At 32.8% G+C, this 17792-nt stretch overlaps 1 pseudogene; it reads right to left on the bottom strand.

Annotated features, from left to right (window-relative positions):
- Positions 1–13699: 13699 nt before the first annotated feature.
- Positions 13700–17491, bottom strand: LOC139859761 (squalene synthase 1-like; annotated as a pseudogene).
- Between the last annotated feature and the right edge of the window lie 301 nt (positions 17492–17792).

Below are 17792 nucleotides of genomic sequence, written 5' to 3'. Positions count from 1 at the left end.
CGGAACCGGAAGAAGAATCGGAACCGGAAGAAGAATCGGAACCGGATGAAGGAATAGAACCGGTGGGGGAAATAATAAAACGGTTAAGTAAAAGAAAATCCTCAACCAACCGACCAAAGTTAATTATGGTCAATGGTGTTTCCGCCAAGGAAGCAAAATATTGGGAGGATTACCAATTCTCCGATGAATCGGATTCCGACGAGAATTCCGATGATGTTATAGAAATTACCCCAACTGAATTTAAAAAGGCAAAAGAAAATAATAAGGGAAAGGGCATAAAAATAGAGAAATCTAATTCCAACCCCGATGAACTTTATATGTATCGTCAACCCCCGAAGTCCTTAAGTTGTAACAATGACCCGGGAACCTCTAAACCACCAGGTTTTTCTAAACCAATGTGGACAACGACGGCTCGTATTAGGGGAACATCATATATCCCTAGAAACTTGGCAAAACGAACCAAAACCGAAGAAGAAGAAACGAGCGAGTCGGAATAAGATAGTTGTATTCGTGTGGTGTAATATATGTAATATAGTGTTCTTATGCTTTATGATATATGTAAAAATTGCTTGTATTAATAAGTATTTTTTTATGAATCTAACTCTTGTCTATTTTACAGTTTAAAAACACAAAATGGATAGACAACCCAATATTTTAAGAGACCTACCCGGAGACATGATTGATGAAATCTTGTCTAGAGTCGGCCAGAATTCTTCGGCACAACTATTTAAGGCGAGATCAGTTTGTAAGACATTCGAAGAACGTTCCAAGAATGTCTTGGTTTATAAGAGACTTTCGTTTGAAAGATGGGGGATATCACATTGGGAAACCCATAAGTTACGATGTGTTTACTTTGACGCATATATTGCGGGGAACCCAAATGCTATTTTACGCAACGGGTTAAGAAATTATTTTGACTCAATATATCCGAATATTGGACTTCGTGATTTAGAAAAAGCGGCTAACATGCAACATAAAGAAGCATGTTATGCTTACGGATTAGTAATGTTCGCTTCTCACCAAAGTGAGAACAAGAACATCGGGCTACAACTATTAAACAAAACGTTTCCACAAGTGACGGAGTCGGTAATTGGGGTAAGAAATGAGGTTTTTAGATTATTACGGGACTGTTGGACATTACGTAACCCTCGTCCCTTTGATGACGTTACAACACGCTGTCTTATCAACGGCCATAACGGTTATGTTGCACAAGACCAAGGATGGGAAGTAGTCCTAGTAAAACCAGAATGCATGACTTGTTTCTGGACGTATGAATTACGTGTCTTTATTGCCTTTGCTGAACGACTTGTGTACTAGCTAGAATTGTCTTCACAACTATCTTGTATCAAAGTTATTGTGTGCTATATTTCATGCTTTATGTAAAATAAGCGGTACTGTAAGTTTGTAAAATATTGTATAAAAGTTTGAACGCGAAATATTATTATAATCAGTTTTTCATATAGAATTGTAGTAGTTGAATTGTATATTAGCTACTAAGTATGAACTTAACGGGTAGGTACTACCCGAATTTAAACTTATAAAACGCTAATATGAAGAAAAAGCTTTTATAAATGAGTTCATATTATGCTACGAAATACTATTAACTACTCTTAATATTCTGTATGATTAACTTGTTCCATTTAACTATTTTGAAGGAAATGGCACCGACTACTCGACACACCGTGAATATGAATGAAGAGGAATTCCGTACTTTTCTAGCTTCAAACATAGCCGCAGTACAGGCTGCGCTACATACCAACAATAACCTTGGATCTAGCAGTACAGGAAATCGTGTAGGATGCACCTACAAAGAATTCACTGCCTGCAAACCTTTGGAATTTGATGGAACCGAAGGACCGATCGGATTGAAACGGTGGACCGAGAAGGTTGAATCGGTGTTTGCCATAAGTAAGTGTACTGAAGAGGACAAAGTGAAGTACGCTACGCATACCTTCACAGGTTCTGCGTTAACATGGTGGAATACCTATCTAGAGCAAGTGGGACAAGATGATGCGTACGCACTACCGTGGTCAGCATTCAAGCACTTGATGAACGAGAAGTACCGTCCCAGAACCGAGGTCAATAAGCTCAAGACAGAACTTAGAGGGTTACGAACCCAAGGATTTGATATTACCACGTACGAAAGACGATTCACAGAATTGTGCCTATTGTGTCCGGGAGCATTCGAAGATGAGGAAGAGAAGATCGACGCGTTTGTGAAAGGATTACCGGAAAGAATCCAAGAAGATGTAAGTTCACACGAGCCCGCCTCCATACAACAGGCATGTAGAATGGCTCACAAACTAGTGAACCAGATTGAAGAAAGAATTAAAGAACAGACTGCTGAAGAGGCCAATGTGAAGCAAGTCAAAAGAAAGTGGGAGGAAAACGGTGATAAGAATCACCAATACAACAACAACAGCAATTACAACAATAATCGCAATAATTATCCCAACAATCGCAACATCAATCGCAACTACAACAAACGGCCCAACAACAACAACAACAACAGCAACTACAACAATCATCCCAACAACAATAATAACCGCAACAACAACAACAACAATCAGAAGCAGCTATGCCAAAGGTGTGAAAAGTATCACTCGGGGTTCTGCACCAAATTTTGCAACAAGTGTAAAAGAAATGGTCATAGCGCGGCGAAGTGTGAGGTCTACGGACCAGGGGTTAATAGAACGAAAGGAACAAATGGTGTCGGAACGAGTAATGGCGGAGCAAGTAGTGTCGGAGCAAGTTATGCCAATGTAGTTTGTTATAAATGTGGAAAACCGGGCCACATTATTAGAAATTGCCCGAACCAGGAGAACACGAATGGACAAGGCCGTGGAAGAGTTTTCAATATTAATGCGGCAGAGGCCCAGGAAGACCCGGAGCTTGTTACGGGTACGTTTCTTATTGACAATAAATCTGCTTACGTTTTATTTGATTCGGGTGCGGATAGAAGCTATATGAGTAGAGATTTTTGTGCTAAATTAAGTTGTCCATTGACGCCTTTGGATAGTAAATTTTTACTCGAATTAGCAAATGGTAAATTAATTTCAGCAGATAATATATGTCGGAATCGAGAAATTAAACTGGTTAGCGAAACATTTAAGATTGATTTGATACCAGTAGAGTTAGGGAGTTTTGATGTGATAATCGGTATGGACTGGTTGAAAGAAGTGAAAGCGGAGATCGTTTGTTACAAAAATGCAATTCGCATTATACGAGAAAAAGGAAAACCCTTAATGGTGTACGGAGAAAAGGGCAACACGAAGCTACATCTTATTAGTAATTTGAAGGCACAAAAACTAATAAGAAAAGGTTGCTATGCTGTTCTAGCACACGTCGAGAAAGTACAAACTGAATAAAAGAGCATCAATGATGTTCCCATTGCAAAAGAATTTCCCGATGTATTTCCGAAAGAATTACCGGGATTACCCCCACATCGATCCGTTGAATTTCAAATAGATCTTGTACCAGGAGCTGCACCAATAGCTCGTGCTCCTTACAGACTCGCACCCAGCGAGATGAAAGAACTGCAAAGCCAATTACAAGAACTTTTAGAGCGTGGTTTCATTCGACCAAGCACATCACCGTGGGGAGCTCCTGTTTTGTTTGTCAAGAAGAAAGATGGTACATTCAGGTTGTGTATCGACTACCGAGAGTTGAACAAACTTACCATCAAGAACCGCTACCCACTACCGAGAATCGACGACTTATTTGATCAACTACAAGGCTCGTCTGTTTATTCAAAGATTGACTTACGTTCTGGGTATCATCAAATGCGGGTGAAGGAAGATGATATTCCAAAGACTGCTTTTAGAACACGTTACGGTCATTACGAGTTTATGGTCATGCCATTTGGTTTAACTAATGCACCAGCTGTGTTCATGGACCTTATGAACCGAGTGTGTGGACCATACCTTGACAAGTTTGTCATTGTTTTCATTGATGACATAATTATTTACTCAAAGAATGACCAAGAACACGGTGAACATTTGAGAAAAGTGTTAGAAGTATTGAGGAAGGAAGAATTGTACGCTAAGTTTTCAAAGTGTGCATTTTGGTTGGAAGAAGTTCAATTCCTCGGTCACATAGTGAACACAGAAGGTATTAAGGTAGATCCGACAAAGATAGAAACTGTTGAAAAGTGGGAAACCCCGAAGACTCCGAAACACATACGCCAGTTTTTAGGACTAGCTGGTTACTACAGAAGGTTCATCCAAGACTTTTCCAGAATAGCAAAACCCTTGACTGCATTAACGCATAAAGGGAAGAAATTTGAATGGAATGATGAACAAGAGAAAGCGTTTCAGTTATTGAAGAAAAAGCTAACTACGGCACCTATATTGTCATTGCCTGAAGGGAATGATGATTTTGTGATTTATTGTGATGCATCAAAGCAAGGTCTCGGTTGTGTATTAATGCAACGAACGAAGGTGATTGCTTATGCGTCTAGACAATTGAAGATTCACGAACAAAATTATACGACGCATGATTTGGAATTAGGCGCGGTTGTTTTTGCATTAAAGACTTGGAGGCACTACTTATATGGGGTCAAAAGTATTATATATACCGACCACAAAAGTCTTCAACACATATTCAATCAGAAACAACTGAATATGAGGCAGCGTAGGTGGATTGAATTATTGAATGATTACGACTTTGAGATTCGTTACGACCCGGGGAAGGCAAATGTGGTAGCCGATGCCTTGAGCAGGAAGGACAGAGAACCCATTCGAGTAAAATCTATGAATATAATGATTCATAATAACATTACTACTCAAATAAAGGAGGCGCAACAAGGAGTTTTAAAAGAGGGAAATTTAAAGGATGAAATACCCAAAGGATCGGAGAAGCATCTTAATATTCGGGAAGACGGAACCCGGTATAGGGCTGAAAGGATTTGGGTACCAATATTTGGAGATATGAGAGAAATGGTACTTAGAGAAGCTCATAAAACCAGATACTCAATACATCCTGGAACGGGGAAGATGTACAAGGATCTCAAGAAACATTTTTGGTGGCCGGGTATGAAAGCCGATGTTGCTAAATACGTAGGAGAATGTTTGACGTGTTCTAAGGTCAAAGCTGAGCATCAGAAACCATCAGGTCTACTTCAACAACCCGAAATCCCGGAATGGAAATGGGAAAACATTACCATGGATTTCATCACTAAATTGCCAAGGACTGCAAGTGGTTTTGATACTATTTGGGTAATAGTTGATCGTCTCACCAAATCAGCACACTTCCTACCAATAAGAGAAGATGACAAGATGGAGAAGTTAGCACGACTGTATTTGAAGGAAGTCGTCTCCAGACATGGAATACCAATCTCTATTATCTCTGATAGGGATGGCAGATTTATTTCAAGATTCTGGCAGACATTACAGCAAGCATTAGGAACTCGTCTAGACATGAGTACTGCCTATCATCCACAAACTGATGGGCAGAGAGAAAGGACGATACAAACGCTTGAAGACATGCTACGAGCATGTGTTATTGATTTCAGAAACAGTTGGGATCGACATCTACCGTTAGCATAATTTTCCTACAACAACAGCTACCATTCAAGCATTGAGATGGCGCCGTTTGAAGCACTTTATGGTAGAAAGTGCAGGTCTCCGATTTGTTGGAGTGAAGTGGGGGATAGACAGATTACAGGTCCGGAGATTATACAAGAAACTACCGAGAAGATCATCCAAATTCAACAACGGTTGAAAACCGCCCAAAGTCGACAAAAGAGCTACGCTGACATTAAAAGAAAAGATATAGAATTTGAAATTGGAGAGATGGTCATGCTTAAAGTTGCACCTTGGAAAGGCGTTGTTCGATTTGGTAAACGAGGGAAATTAAATCCAAGGTATATTGGACCATTCAAGATTATTGATCGTGTCGGACCAGTAGCTTACCGACTTGAGTTACCTCAACAACTCGCGGCTGTACATAACATTTTCCACGTCTCGAATTTGAAGAAATGTTTTGCTAAAGAAGATCTCACTATTCCGTTAGATGAAATCCAAATCAACGAAAAACTTCAATTCATCGAAGAACCCGTCGAAATAATGGATCGTGAGGTTAAAAGACTTAAGCAAAACAAGATACCAATTATTAAGGTTCGATGGAATGCTCGTAGAGGACCCGAGTTCACCTGGGAGCGTGAAGATCAGATGAAGAAGAAATACCCGCATCTTTTTCCAGAAGATTCGTCAACACCTTCAACAGCTTAAAATTTCGGGACGAAATTTATTTAACGGGTAGGTACTGTAGTGACCCGAACTTTTCCATGTTTATATATATTAATTTATATTGATATTTACATGATTAAATGTTTCCAACATGTTAAGCAATCAAACTTGTTAAGACTTGATTAATTGAAATATGTTTCATATAGACAATTGACCACCCAAGTTGACCGGTGATTCACGAACGTTAAAACTTGTAAAAACTATATGATGACATATATATGGATATATATATATATAGTTAACATGATACTATGATAAGAAAACATATCATAAAGTATATTAACAATGAACTACATATGTAAAAACAAGACTACTAACTTAATGATTTTTAAACGAGACATATATGTAACGATTATCGTTGTAAAGACATTTAATGTATATATATCATATTAAGAGATATTCATACATGATAATATCATGATAATATAATAATTTAAAATCTCATTTGATATTATAAACATTGGGTTAACAACATTTAACAAGATCGTTAACCTAAAGGTTTCAAAACAACACTTACATGTAACGACTAACGATGACTTAACGACTCAGTTAAAATGTATATACATGTAGTGTTTTAATATGTATTTATACACTTTTGAAAGACTTCAATACACTTATCAAAATACTTCTACTTAACAAAAATGCTTACAATTACATCCTCGTTCAGTTTCATCAACAATTCTACTCGTATGCACCCGTATTCGTACTCGTACAATACACAGCTTTTAGATGTATGTACTATTGGTATATACACTCCAATGATCAGCTCTTAGCAGCCCATGTGAGTCACCTAACACATGTGGGAACCATCATTTGGCAACTAGCATGAAATATCTCATAAAATTACAAAAATATGAGTAATCATTCATGACTTATTTACATGAAAACAAAATTACATATCCTTTATATCTAATCCATACACCAACGACCAAAAACACCTACAAACACTTTCATTCTTCAATTTTCTTCATCTAATTGATCTCTCTCAAGTTCTATCTTCAAGTTCTAAGTGTTCTTCATAAATTCCAAAAGTTCTAGTTTCATAAAATCAAGAATACTTTCAAGTTTGCTAGCTCACTTCCAATCTTGTAAGGTGATCATCCAACCTCAAGAAATCTTTGTTTCTTACAGTAGGTTATCATTCTAATACAAGATAATAATCATATTCAAACTTTGGTTCAATTTCTATAACTATAACAATCTTATTTCAAGTGATGATCTTACTTGAACTTGTTTTCGTGTCATGATTCTGCTTCAAGAACTTCGAGCCATCCAAGGATCCATTGAAGCTAGATCCATTTTTCTCTTTTCCAGTAGGTTCATCCAAGGAAATTAAGGTAGTAATGATGTTCATAACATCATTCGATTCATACATATAAAGCTATCTTATTCGAAGGTTTAAACTTGTAATCACTAGAACATAGTTTAGTTAATTCTAAACTTGTTCGCAAACAAAAGTTAATCCTTCTAACTTGACTTTTAAAATCAACTAAACACATGTTCTATATCTATATGATATGCTAACTTAATGATTTAAAACCTGGAAACACGAAAAACACCGTAAAACCGGATTTACGCCGTCGTAGTAACACCGCGGGCTGTTTTGGGTTAGTTAATTAAAAACTATGATAAACTTTGATTTAAAAGTTGTTATTCTGAGAAAATGATTTTTATTATGAACATGAAACTATATCCAAAAATTATGGTTAAACTCAAAGTGGAAGTATGTTTTCTAAAATGGTCATCTAGACGTCGTTCTTTCGACTGAAATGACTACCTTTACAAAAACGACTTGTAACTTATTTTTCCGACTATAAACCTATACTTTTCCTGTTTAGATTCATAAAATAGAGTTCAATATGAAACCATAGCAATTTGATTCACTCAAAACGGATTTAAAATGAAGAAGTTATGGGTAAAACAAGATTGGATAATTTTTCTCATTTTAGCTACGTGAAAATTGGTAACAAATCTATTCCAACCATAACTTAATCAACTTGTATTGTATATTATGTAATCTTGAGATACCATAGACACGTATACAACGTTTCGACCTATCATGTCGACACATCTATATATATTTCGGAACAACCATAGACACTCTATATGTGAATGTTGGAGTTAGCTATACAGGGTTGAGGTTGATTCCAAAATATATATAGTTTGAGTTGTGATCAATACTGAGATACGTATACACTGGGTCGTGGATTGATTCAAGATAATATTTATCGATTTATTTCTATACATCTAACTGTGGACAACTAGTTGTAGGTTACTAACGAGGACAGCTGACTTAATAAACTTAAAACATCAAAATATATTAAAAGTGTTGTAAATATATTTTGAACATACTTTGATATATATGTATATGTTGTTATAGGTTCGTGAATCAACCAGTGGCCAAGTCTTACTTCCCGACGAAGTAAAAATCTGTGAAAGTGAGTTATAGTCCCATTTTTAAAATCTAATATTTTTGGGATGAGAATACATGCAGGTTTTATAAATGATTTACAAAATAGACACAAGTACGTGAAACTACATTATATGGTTGAATTATCGAAATCGAATATGCCCCTTTTTATTAAGTCTGGTAATCTAAGAATTAGGGAACAGACACCCTAATTGACGCGAATCCTAAAGATAGATCTATTGGGCCTAACAAACCCCATCCAAAGTACCGGATGCTTTAGTACTTCGAAATTTATATCATATCCGAAGGGTGTCCCGGAATGATGGGGATATTCTTATATATATGCATCTTGTTAATGTCGGTTACCAGGTGTTCACCATATGAATGATTTTTATCTCTATGTATGGGATGTGTATTGAAATATGAAATCTTGTGGTCTATTGTTACGATTTGATATATATAGGTTAAACCTATAACTCACCAACATTTTTGTTGACGTTTAAAGCATGTTTATTCTCAGGTGAATATTAAGAGCTTCCGCTGTTGCATACTAAAATAAGGACAAGATTTGGAGTCCATGTTTGTATGATATTGTGTAAAAACTGCATTCAAGAAACTGATTTCGATGTAACATATTTGTATTGTAAACCATTATGTAATGGTCGTGTGTAAACAGGATATTTTAGATTATCATTATTTGATAATCTACGTAAAGCTTTTTAAACCTTTATTTATGAAATAAAGGTTATGGTTTGTTTTAAAAATGAATGCAGTCTTTGAAAAACGTCTCATATAGAGGTCAAAACCTCGCAACGAAATCAATTAATATGGAACGTTTTTAATCAATAAGAACGGGACATTTCAGTTTTAGACCACGATCTCAACATGAAATAGGTGTAAAATCACTCCTACAATCTTTCTGTAACCTCTGTTGAACCTAAAACGTAAAATCAAACTTGAATTTCTTCAAGAACAGATTGTTTGACTTTTTAAGAATTAAGTTTGACTCCAAAATTCTTACTCGACAGATAAAATTGATACCTGAGATTTTCCAAATAGTTTAAATGAAAGATTTCCAACATAACAGCATTTCTAGATTTTAAAAATTGTTAAGAATTCGAGTTCTTTGGAAAATCACTCAAGAATAGGGCAGTCGGCAAGTTTATGTAAAATTGTATTTAAATTGCTGTGTTTTCATACGAATTGCATCAGTGGTGTACTATATAGAGTTTAAAAGGTATAACTGCAGTTGGATTTACTCAAATAACGTTTGTATTCTAGCTTGATTCACACGACATAAAAATATTCTGTCAGGAGTAAAAAAAATAAAAAAAAATAAAGAGGACATCGACCCCTAACGGATTTTGTTTGTGTTATAGATAATTGGATTGACTTGATTAACCTAACAGATAAATTCCATAGTTTAGATAGCGATTTGCAATTGAAAATGTAATTATTTGTATTTAAATTTATATATATCATTATTTATATATCTATATACATATATATATATACATATATATATATACATATATATATATATATATATATATATATACATATATATATATATACATATATATATATATACATATATATATATATATATATATATATACATATATATATAGTTGTATTTTGTATATGTATATGTATTTATATAATTCTGTACGTATATATCTGTTTATATGTATATACTTTGTATATCTTGATAATTATAAGTATAAATATGTTAATACTATTAATAATACAATAATAATATTATTGGTAATAATAAAATTATGGGTAAAGAGGTTAGTAATAATAGATGATAAATAATGCTAATATTAATACAAACAATAATGCTAATTTTTAATAAACTTAATTAATAATAATGATAATAATGATCTTATTAATGTTACAAATAATAATACTAGTTATAATAATATTAATGTTATTAATTAGTAAAGATAATATAATAATTTATTTACAACAAATTTTATTAAAAAAATTTTATTAATACTGATTCTAATATTAATATTTATTTTAATGTAAGTAGTACTAGTATAGTAATTATATTTTAATTTATAAGTAATTTTAATATGTTTATAATATTTAACAATTATTTATTATATATATTACCATACATTGATTATTATATATATATATATATATATATATATATATATATATATATATATATATATATATATATATATATATATATATATATATATATATATATATATATATATATATATATATATATATATTACAATATACATATAAAAATAATTATACATAAAAATCATATATATTTATGTATAGATTTATTTTAAATTACGCTTAATTATTTTGTATCTTATTTTACATTTCCAATTCAAACGATTATATTGTAATTTATTAATTCAACATAATATATATATATATATATATACATATATATATATATATATATATATATATATATATATATATATATATATATATATATATATATATGTATGTATATATGTATATATATATGTATATATATATATATATTTACAACAGTTGTTCGTGAATCGTCGGGAATAGTCACAAGGTAATTGAATACATGGAACAGTTTAAAACTTTTGAGACTCAATCATTACCGTCTTTCATTATCGTGTCGGAATTATATGAGGATTAAGTTTAAATTTGGTCGAAAATTTCCGGGTCGTCACAGTTCTCAGATACATCAAATTATGTCCTGCACAGGGACTACATTATCCTTCAACTGGCACACTAATCCTTCAAGCCTACTGTGACAGTGACTGGGGCAACTGTACATCTACTAGAAGGTCCATTACAGGTTTTTGCATATTTCTTGGTCCATGCTTAATTTCCTGGCAATCAAAGAAACGAGGAGTTGTTTCAAGATCATCTACAGAGGCAGTGTATAGAGCTTTAGCTGATTGTACATGTGAACTCACCTGGCTTCAAAGTTTACTCAAAGAGTTACATGTATCTGCTAAGCTACCAATCTCAATTCAATGTGATAATCAATCAGCAATAGCTCTAGCATCTAACCCTGTTCAACATGCCAGAACGAAACACATTGAAATAGATTGTCACTTTGTTAGAGACAAAATTAAAGTTGGACAGATAACCATTACCCCAATTTCTTCTCAAGCTCAAGTTGCAGACGTCATGACAAAAGCCCTAAGTCGATCCCCATTTCACAATTGTATCTCCAAATTCGACATCTGTGATCCTTACACACTGCCGATTTGCGGGGGGAGTATTGAAGATAACAACATCCATTCGATTATATCGTCTCAAGCTCACAAGAGAAGAAAATACATGACTCAATTGGAGCTAAAAAGGCAGAATTGATGGGGTCAACAAAAGTCAACATAGGAGTCAATATAGAGAAGTCAGCGTCTGTATCTGTATTTATATTTTCTGTTATTATTAGTTAGAGAGATAGATATAACTCGTATATATGTATAGTTGCTATAGGTGTATATATAAATGTTGTATCCAACAACTCAATGTAATTAGAATTCACATCAATCAAAAGTTTGTTACATTCCGTTTAGTGTTAAAGCCCTTATCCACTACCGACCAATAACTTCTCATGAAGAGGAATATTCAAATAAAATCAAATTTTAAGTTGAGATTCAAGGGACCAATCAGAGTGCGACACGTGGCGCGATAATCACATGTGATTAAAAAAAATTTTAAAAAAATTTTTCAAAAAAAAAAATTTAATTATTTTTCGAAATTTTGTTTTCGTAAATTTTTTTTTTTTTCATTTTTTTTCAATCACATGTAATTGGATTTGACATGCAGTAAATCACATGTGATTCTGCATGCCAATCATATGTGATTGTAAAACCCAATCACATGTGATTCTGCATGTCAAATTCAATCACATGTGGTTGAAATTTTATTTTTTTTTTTGTAAAATGACGATTTTCAGTTAATTTGTGCTAAAACCTTTAAACACCAAGTTTTTGATCAAATCACCGAATTAAAGTCGGAAATTTTGAAGATATGATCACGAAACGCTAGCAAACTTGATCAAATCACTAAATTAAAGTCGCTTTCCGGTTGAATTTTTTTTTTGAAAACAAATCTGAATTTTTTTTTTGAAAAAAAATTTGAATTTTTTTTTTCAATCACATGTGATTGGATTTGACATGCAGAATCACATGTGATTGTGTTTTACAATCACATGTGATTGGGCTTTACAATCACATGTGATTGGATTTGAAATGCTAAATTTAAAAAAAAAACTTAAAAAAAAATTTTCAAAAAAAATTATTTTTAAAAAAAATTTATATTTTTTTTCAATCAGATGTGATTGTTGCGCCACATGTCACGCTCTGATTGGTCCATTGGATTTCAAACAAATTATTGTATTCAAGGGATTACCTCTGTAATTCATATTCCTTGTTACTATTGATAACCAATGCGAGATCGGGTTTGCATGCATAATAAAAACTACAACGAGCTAGAGGGTTGTGTTGTAACTGCAACTGTCTATTGAAGAGGAGTTCCTTAGTGATAGAACATTGACTGAAACTGTGTAGAATTTTAAAATTTTATTACTTAATCAGAACTTAATTTGAGCTAGGTCAAAAAAGTGACCCAAATTTAGGAGGAAGATGGTCCTATGAAATTATATGGATCAAAATCTTATATATTATGATCTACTGGCCGGCTTATGTCAGGTATATACCTGACAAAATATAGCTGGTAATTATGCTCTTTTTCCACTTCTATGTAAGGAAATATTATGATCCTCTTATTCATCATGTCACTTATCGTAATACTAATGAAGATCATGTATATATGATACCAAATGCTGCATCACGATCTTCAAGTTGTCGCATGTCACTTAAGACATAATAGGATTTGAGAAACAACCTAGTTGGGAAAATTTTTGCAATAGACAGATAGATTCCATACATTAAAAGGAAGGCATTTTAATCACGATATTAAATCTGCTGTTTATAAGTGACATAAAAGATATTACACACATTAGTAAGACCTATACTTGTTCATATGTAAGAAACATATGATATACTGTTGTCTAATAGATACAACAAGATGCTACTAAAAGAGCATTTCTGAATAGAGTTATTTGTTTGTCACATCCAAGTGCTCGATATGTGAGCCAGTAATTTGGGTGCCTAGAAAGTTGACCTTCACGCCATAAAAAAGTTTAACAAAAAGTACACCTTACTAGTTTTTGTCTCGCACAAATGAATGAACTTACCGAAGTTTATATTCAGTGGACCGGGAGTGTAGAGAAATAATCAACTGATCATGATCTGGGCGTGTTATGGTGTTAGGTGACAATTTTGGAACCAAAGACAAATGCTTGTTAGAAAACTAATATACTTGATATACAACTTTATTTTTTTTATTACATATATATAAATAAAGGGTTCTAAACTTATCGAAATAAGAATTACTATTTAGACCGCCATAATAGAGTGTAAAAGGAATAAAAGAAAGTGTTACCAAAGCACAGTCGTAGATTGATTGCCCTCAAGAATGTAAGATTTCCTGATCACAACAACGAAAGCATGAAATAAATTTCATTGTAACAATATCTTTTCAATTATACAATATAGTATATAGTATATCAATAATAACATTGACAGACCATTTGTTTAAGGTTCCCGAGTCCCTACAAAGTTTCTGAACTGCATCTATCATGCCAATTGTTGTTTCGGCATTTGGATCATTGATGTGAACCTGTAAGATTTAGATCAAAAAAATTCACACATTATGTAAGGCACTTTAGGTTCTCTGTACTTGTATAACGTTAGCGGAAAATAAAGTTAAAATTAATACCTTGGACCTTATGATAGAAGAAAAATCATAGAAATCACCATACACATCTGTCATTGTTTTGGTCCTATCAAATATTTGTGCCACTAGACCTGTGCAGCATAAATCTAATGTGTTATATATATATATATATATATATATATATATATATATATATATATAAATCAAAAGTTTTTATGAATTGTGGTTGAAAGTTATTTTAGGAAATTTGTATCTATATATTATTACCATATTAACTATTAGACAACACTTATGAATAGTATCAGGGGTATTTTCGTCTTTTCACCTTTTTTCCCTTCTTTCTTTCAAGTAACACCACAAAAGCCCCCTACACTTTGTTCAAAAATTAAAATCGGCCCCCAACACAGGGGGTTAAAGCGTCAAATCAAAATTTTCATAAAATATCTTAAATAAACTCGACTCAAATATTCAACAGGTCATATCTTCTCGCTCGCAACGAGTTAAATTTTTTCGACACCATCCTTAAACTCAAAATAATTTTATGAACACAATGTCACTAACTATATGAAAAAACGGACACTTTTAAAAAAACGCTAAATATTTAGGGTACTTTTCATATATGTTAACTTTTCACTCGCAGACTCCGTAACTAAACACAATAAAATACATTAACAATCGAACCCCCACCGCGAAGCGAGGGTTCGAAAACTAGTTATATCTATATATCTGTATTATATATTAATAATATATATATATATAATATATAATACAGACATATAGATATAACTAGTTTTCGAACCCTCGCTTCGCGGCGGGGGTTCGATTGTTAATGTATTTTATTGTGTTTAGTTACGGAGTCTGCTAGTGAAAAGTTAACATATATGAAAAGTACCCTAAATATTTAGCGTTTTTTTAAAAGTGTCCGTTTTTGCATATAGTTAGTGATATTGTGTTCATAAAATTATTTTGAGTTTAAGGATGGTGTCGGAAAAATTTAACTCGTTGCGAGCGAGAAGATATGACCTGTTGAATATTTGAGTGGAGTTTATTTAAGATATTTTATGAAAATTTTGATTTGACGCTTTAACCCCCTGTGTTGGGGGCTGATTTTAATTTTTGAAAAAAGTGTGGGGGGCTTTTGTGGTGTTACTTGAAAGAAGGAAGGGAAAAAAAGGTGAAAAGACGAAAATACCCTTGGTACTATTCATAAGTTTTGTTTAATAGTTAATATGGTAATTAATTAATGGCAAATATTATGTAACACCTATGTTATTAAATCTACTTGCAAATATTATCTAACAATGAAAAGGAGATAATTGCCTCAAAATACTCAACATAACTTCCAAAATAAAAATTGGCCAAGTTGCATAATATACATACGTAGCATTTTAATTTTCTAAAGTTTTAAGCATTTTAATTTTTTAAAGTTTTTAATATAGACGTGAGTACTACTATATAAATTATATATATAAAATAAATATCACTCCATAACAAATTTCCAATGGACTTATATTGTTTACATTTTAGACGTTAAAGTTACTGACACTACCCAAAACGACTTTTAAAATTTGAACACTACGTGCTCTTAAATTCAAAAGAATAATTGTTTGAAAAAATCAATTAATATTGCACGATTATTTTACCCATCGTGCAACGCATGTGCTCTAACTTTTAAAATTTGTCAACACGACGGGCTCTTAAACTCAAAAGAATTTTTAAAATTTGTCAATACCACGGCTCTTAAATAATTTTTATATTTTTCCTATTTTTTAGTATCACTATTTACATACCAATATGAACTGCAAGTTACATTTTTGCACGGTTTTTACACACCCGTGCAACGCACGGGCTCAAAAACCTGGTATATATATATATATATATATATATATATATATATATATATATATATTGCAAACTAAAGTATAATACTAAATCTCATTGTGCTGGCACATGTTGGGAGACTTAATTAACCAACTAACATATTGTAATTCGAAGTGTAAAATTAAGCCTGAAAACTTACCGGGTCTCAATATCATCACAGTTCTAAAAACTTGGATGTTATTGTAGCATAACGCTAGCTCTCCCATAACTATAACCTGATTTTAATATAACGCCACATCATTATCATGATAATAATCTTGAAAAATATAAACTCTTCATATTATTTCAGATTATCATGATTCATACTGGGTCAAGTTTGAAAATTTAAACTACAGCCAACTAATGTTGTTTGTGTACCTCTAGAATTGCAAAAAATCTAAAGTTTGATGGATCACGCAACTGGGACAGAAATTCCAAACAATCATACATGTGTGATAAATTATCCGTCACCATCTCATTCACACATTGAATGGCATTCTCCGAGTTCTCTTCGTATGTCAAGTCCTAGAGTTGTCAATGTTTAGTCATAAAAATTGGTAAGTTTATTAGTTTAGGATCATGAAAATTTACCTTCAGATTGTTAGCATATTTACTCCAGATCTCACGAGGCCAATGTGATGTGTTTTCCATTATATCCTCCATAAAATCTTTAATGACGTCTATTTTCTGCAATATCGTAAACAATTGAATTATACAATTGATGAAGTAAACTTTCCCAAATAATGTGAGATGGTAAGTATCCAAATGGATAATTACTTGCGGAAATAAGCCAACTGCAGTCGAGATATAATCTGGAAACACGATTTGTTTTCCCGCGACTTGAAAGACTTTTTCAAAGCCCCAAGTAGTAAGTGGACCCACGAAATAGCAATACTCATTGTAATCCTTAATTGTGTTTACCTGTAGAAATGCACTTTTCAACAATGGGTATATTATTATGTGCACTCACACACATATATTAACTTGCTTATAAATTTTGTCAAGAAGATCGATAGATGATTCGTACACCACAACAAAATAGTGATAATACCTCTTTAGTTAGGAATTTTGCAACTCCTGCACCCATTTTCATGGTATGATCCTCAATTACTTCCTGATAACTGTAAAATAGTTGAAGTATATATGAATGCAAATTAACTTTTACAAATAAACTCACACATAAATATTTTATATAATAGCCCATCCAAGATTTTAGAATTAGACTTATATAAATTTTTGAAATGATTTTGACCCTCCCACTAAAGTCGTTCAAGATCCGTCTAATATGTGAGTTAAAATGTATACTATCATAGTTCTACCATAGGCAGAGTTCCCGAGCATTGGACAAGTCAACAAAAAATGCATTTGCACACTATCACTTAAAGTGATGATAGCTACTAACTCTAAGAATTTCTAATGTATTGAAAGTTCGACTCGTTGCCTAATTGGAACATGTTGAGAAAAGCGACACCGAATTATAGCAAACCGCTAGTAATAATTGAAAT

Source organism: Rutidosis leptorrhynchoides, chromosome 7, assembly GCF_046630445.1.
Source record: "Rutidosis leptorrhynchoides isolate AG116_Rl617_1_P2 chromosome 7, CSIRO_AGI_Rlap_v1, whole genome shotgun sequence".
NCBI lineage: Eukaryota > Viridiplantae > Streptophyta > Magnoliopsida > Asterales > Asteraceae > Rutidosis > Rutidosis leptorrhynchoides.
The sequence above is the reverse complement of the archived record's forward strand: the minus strand, read 5'-3'. Positions and strand labels throughout refer to the sequence as shown.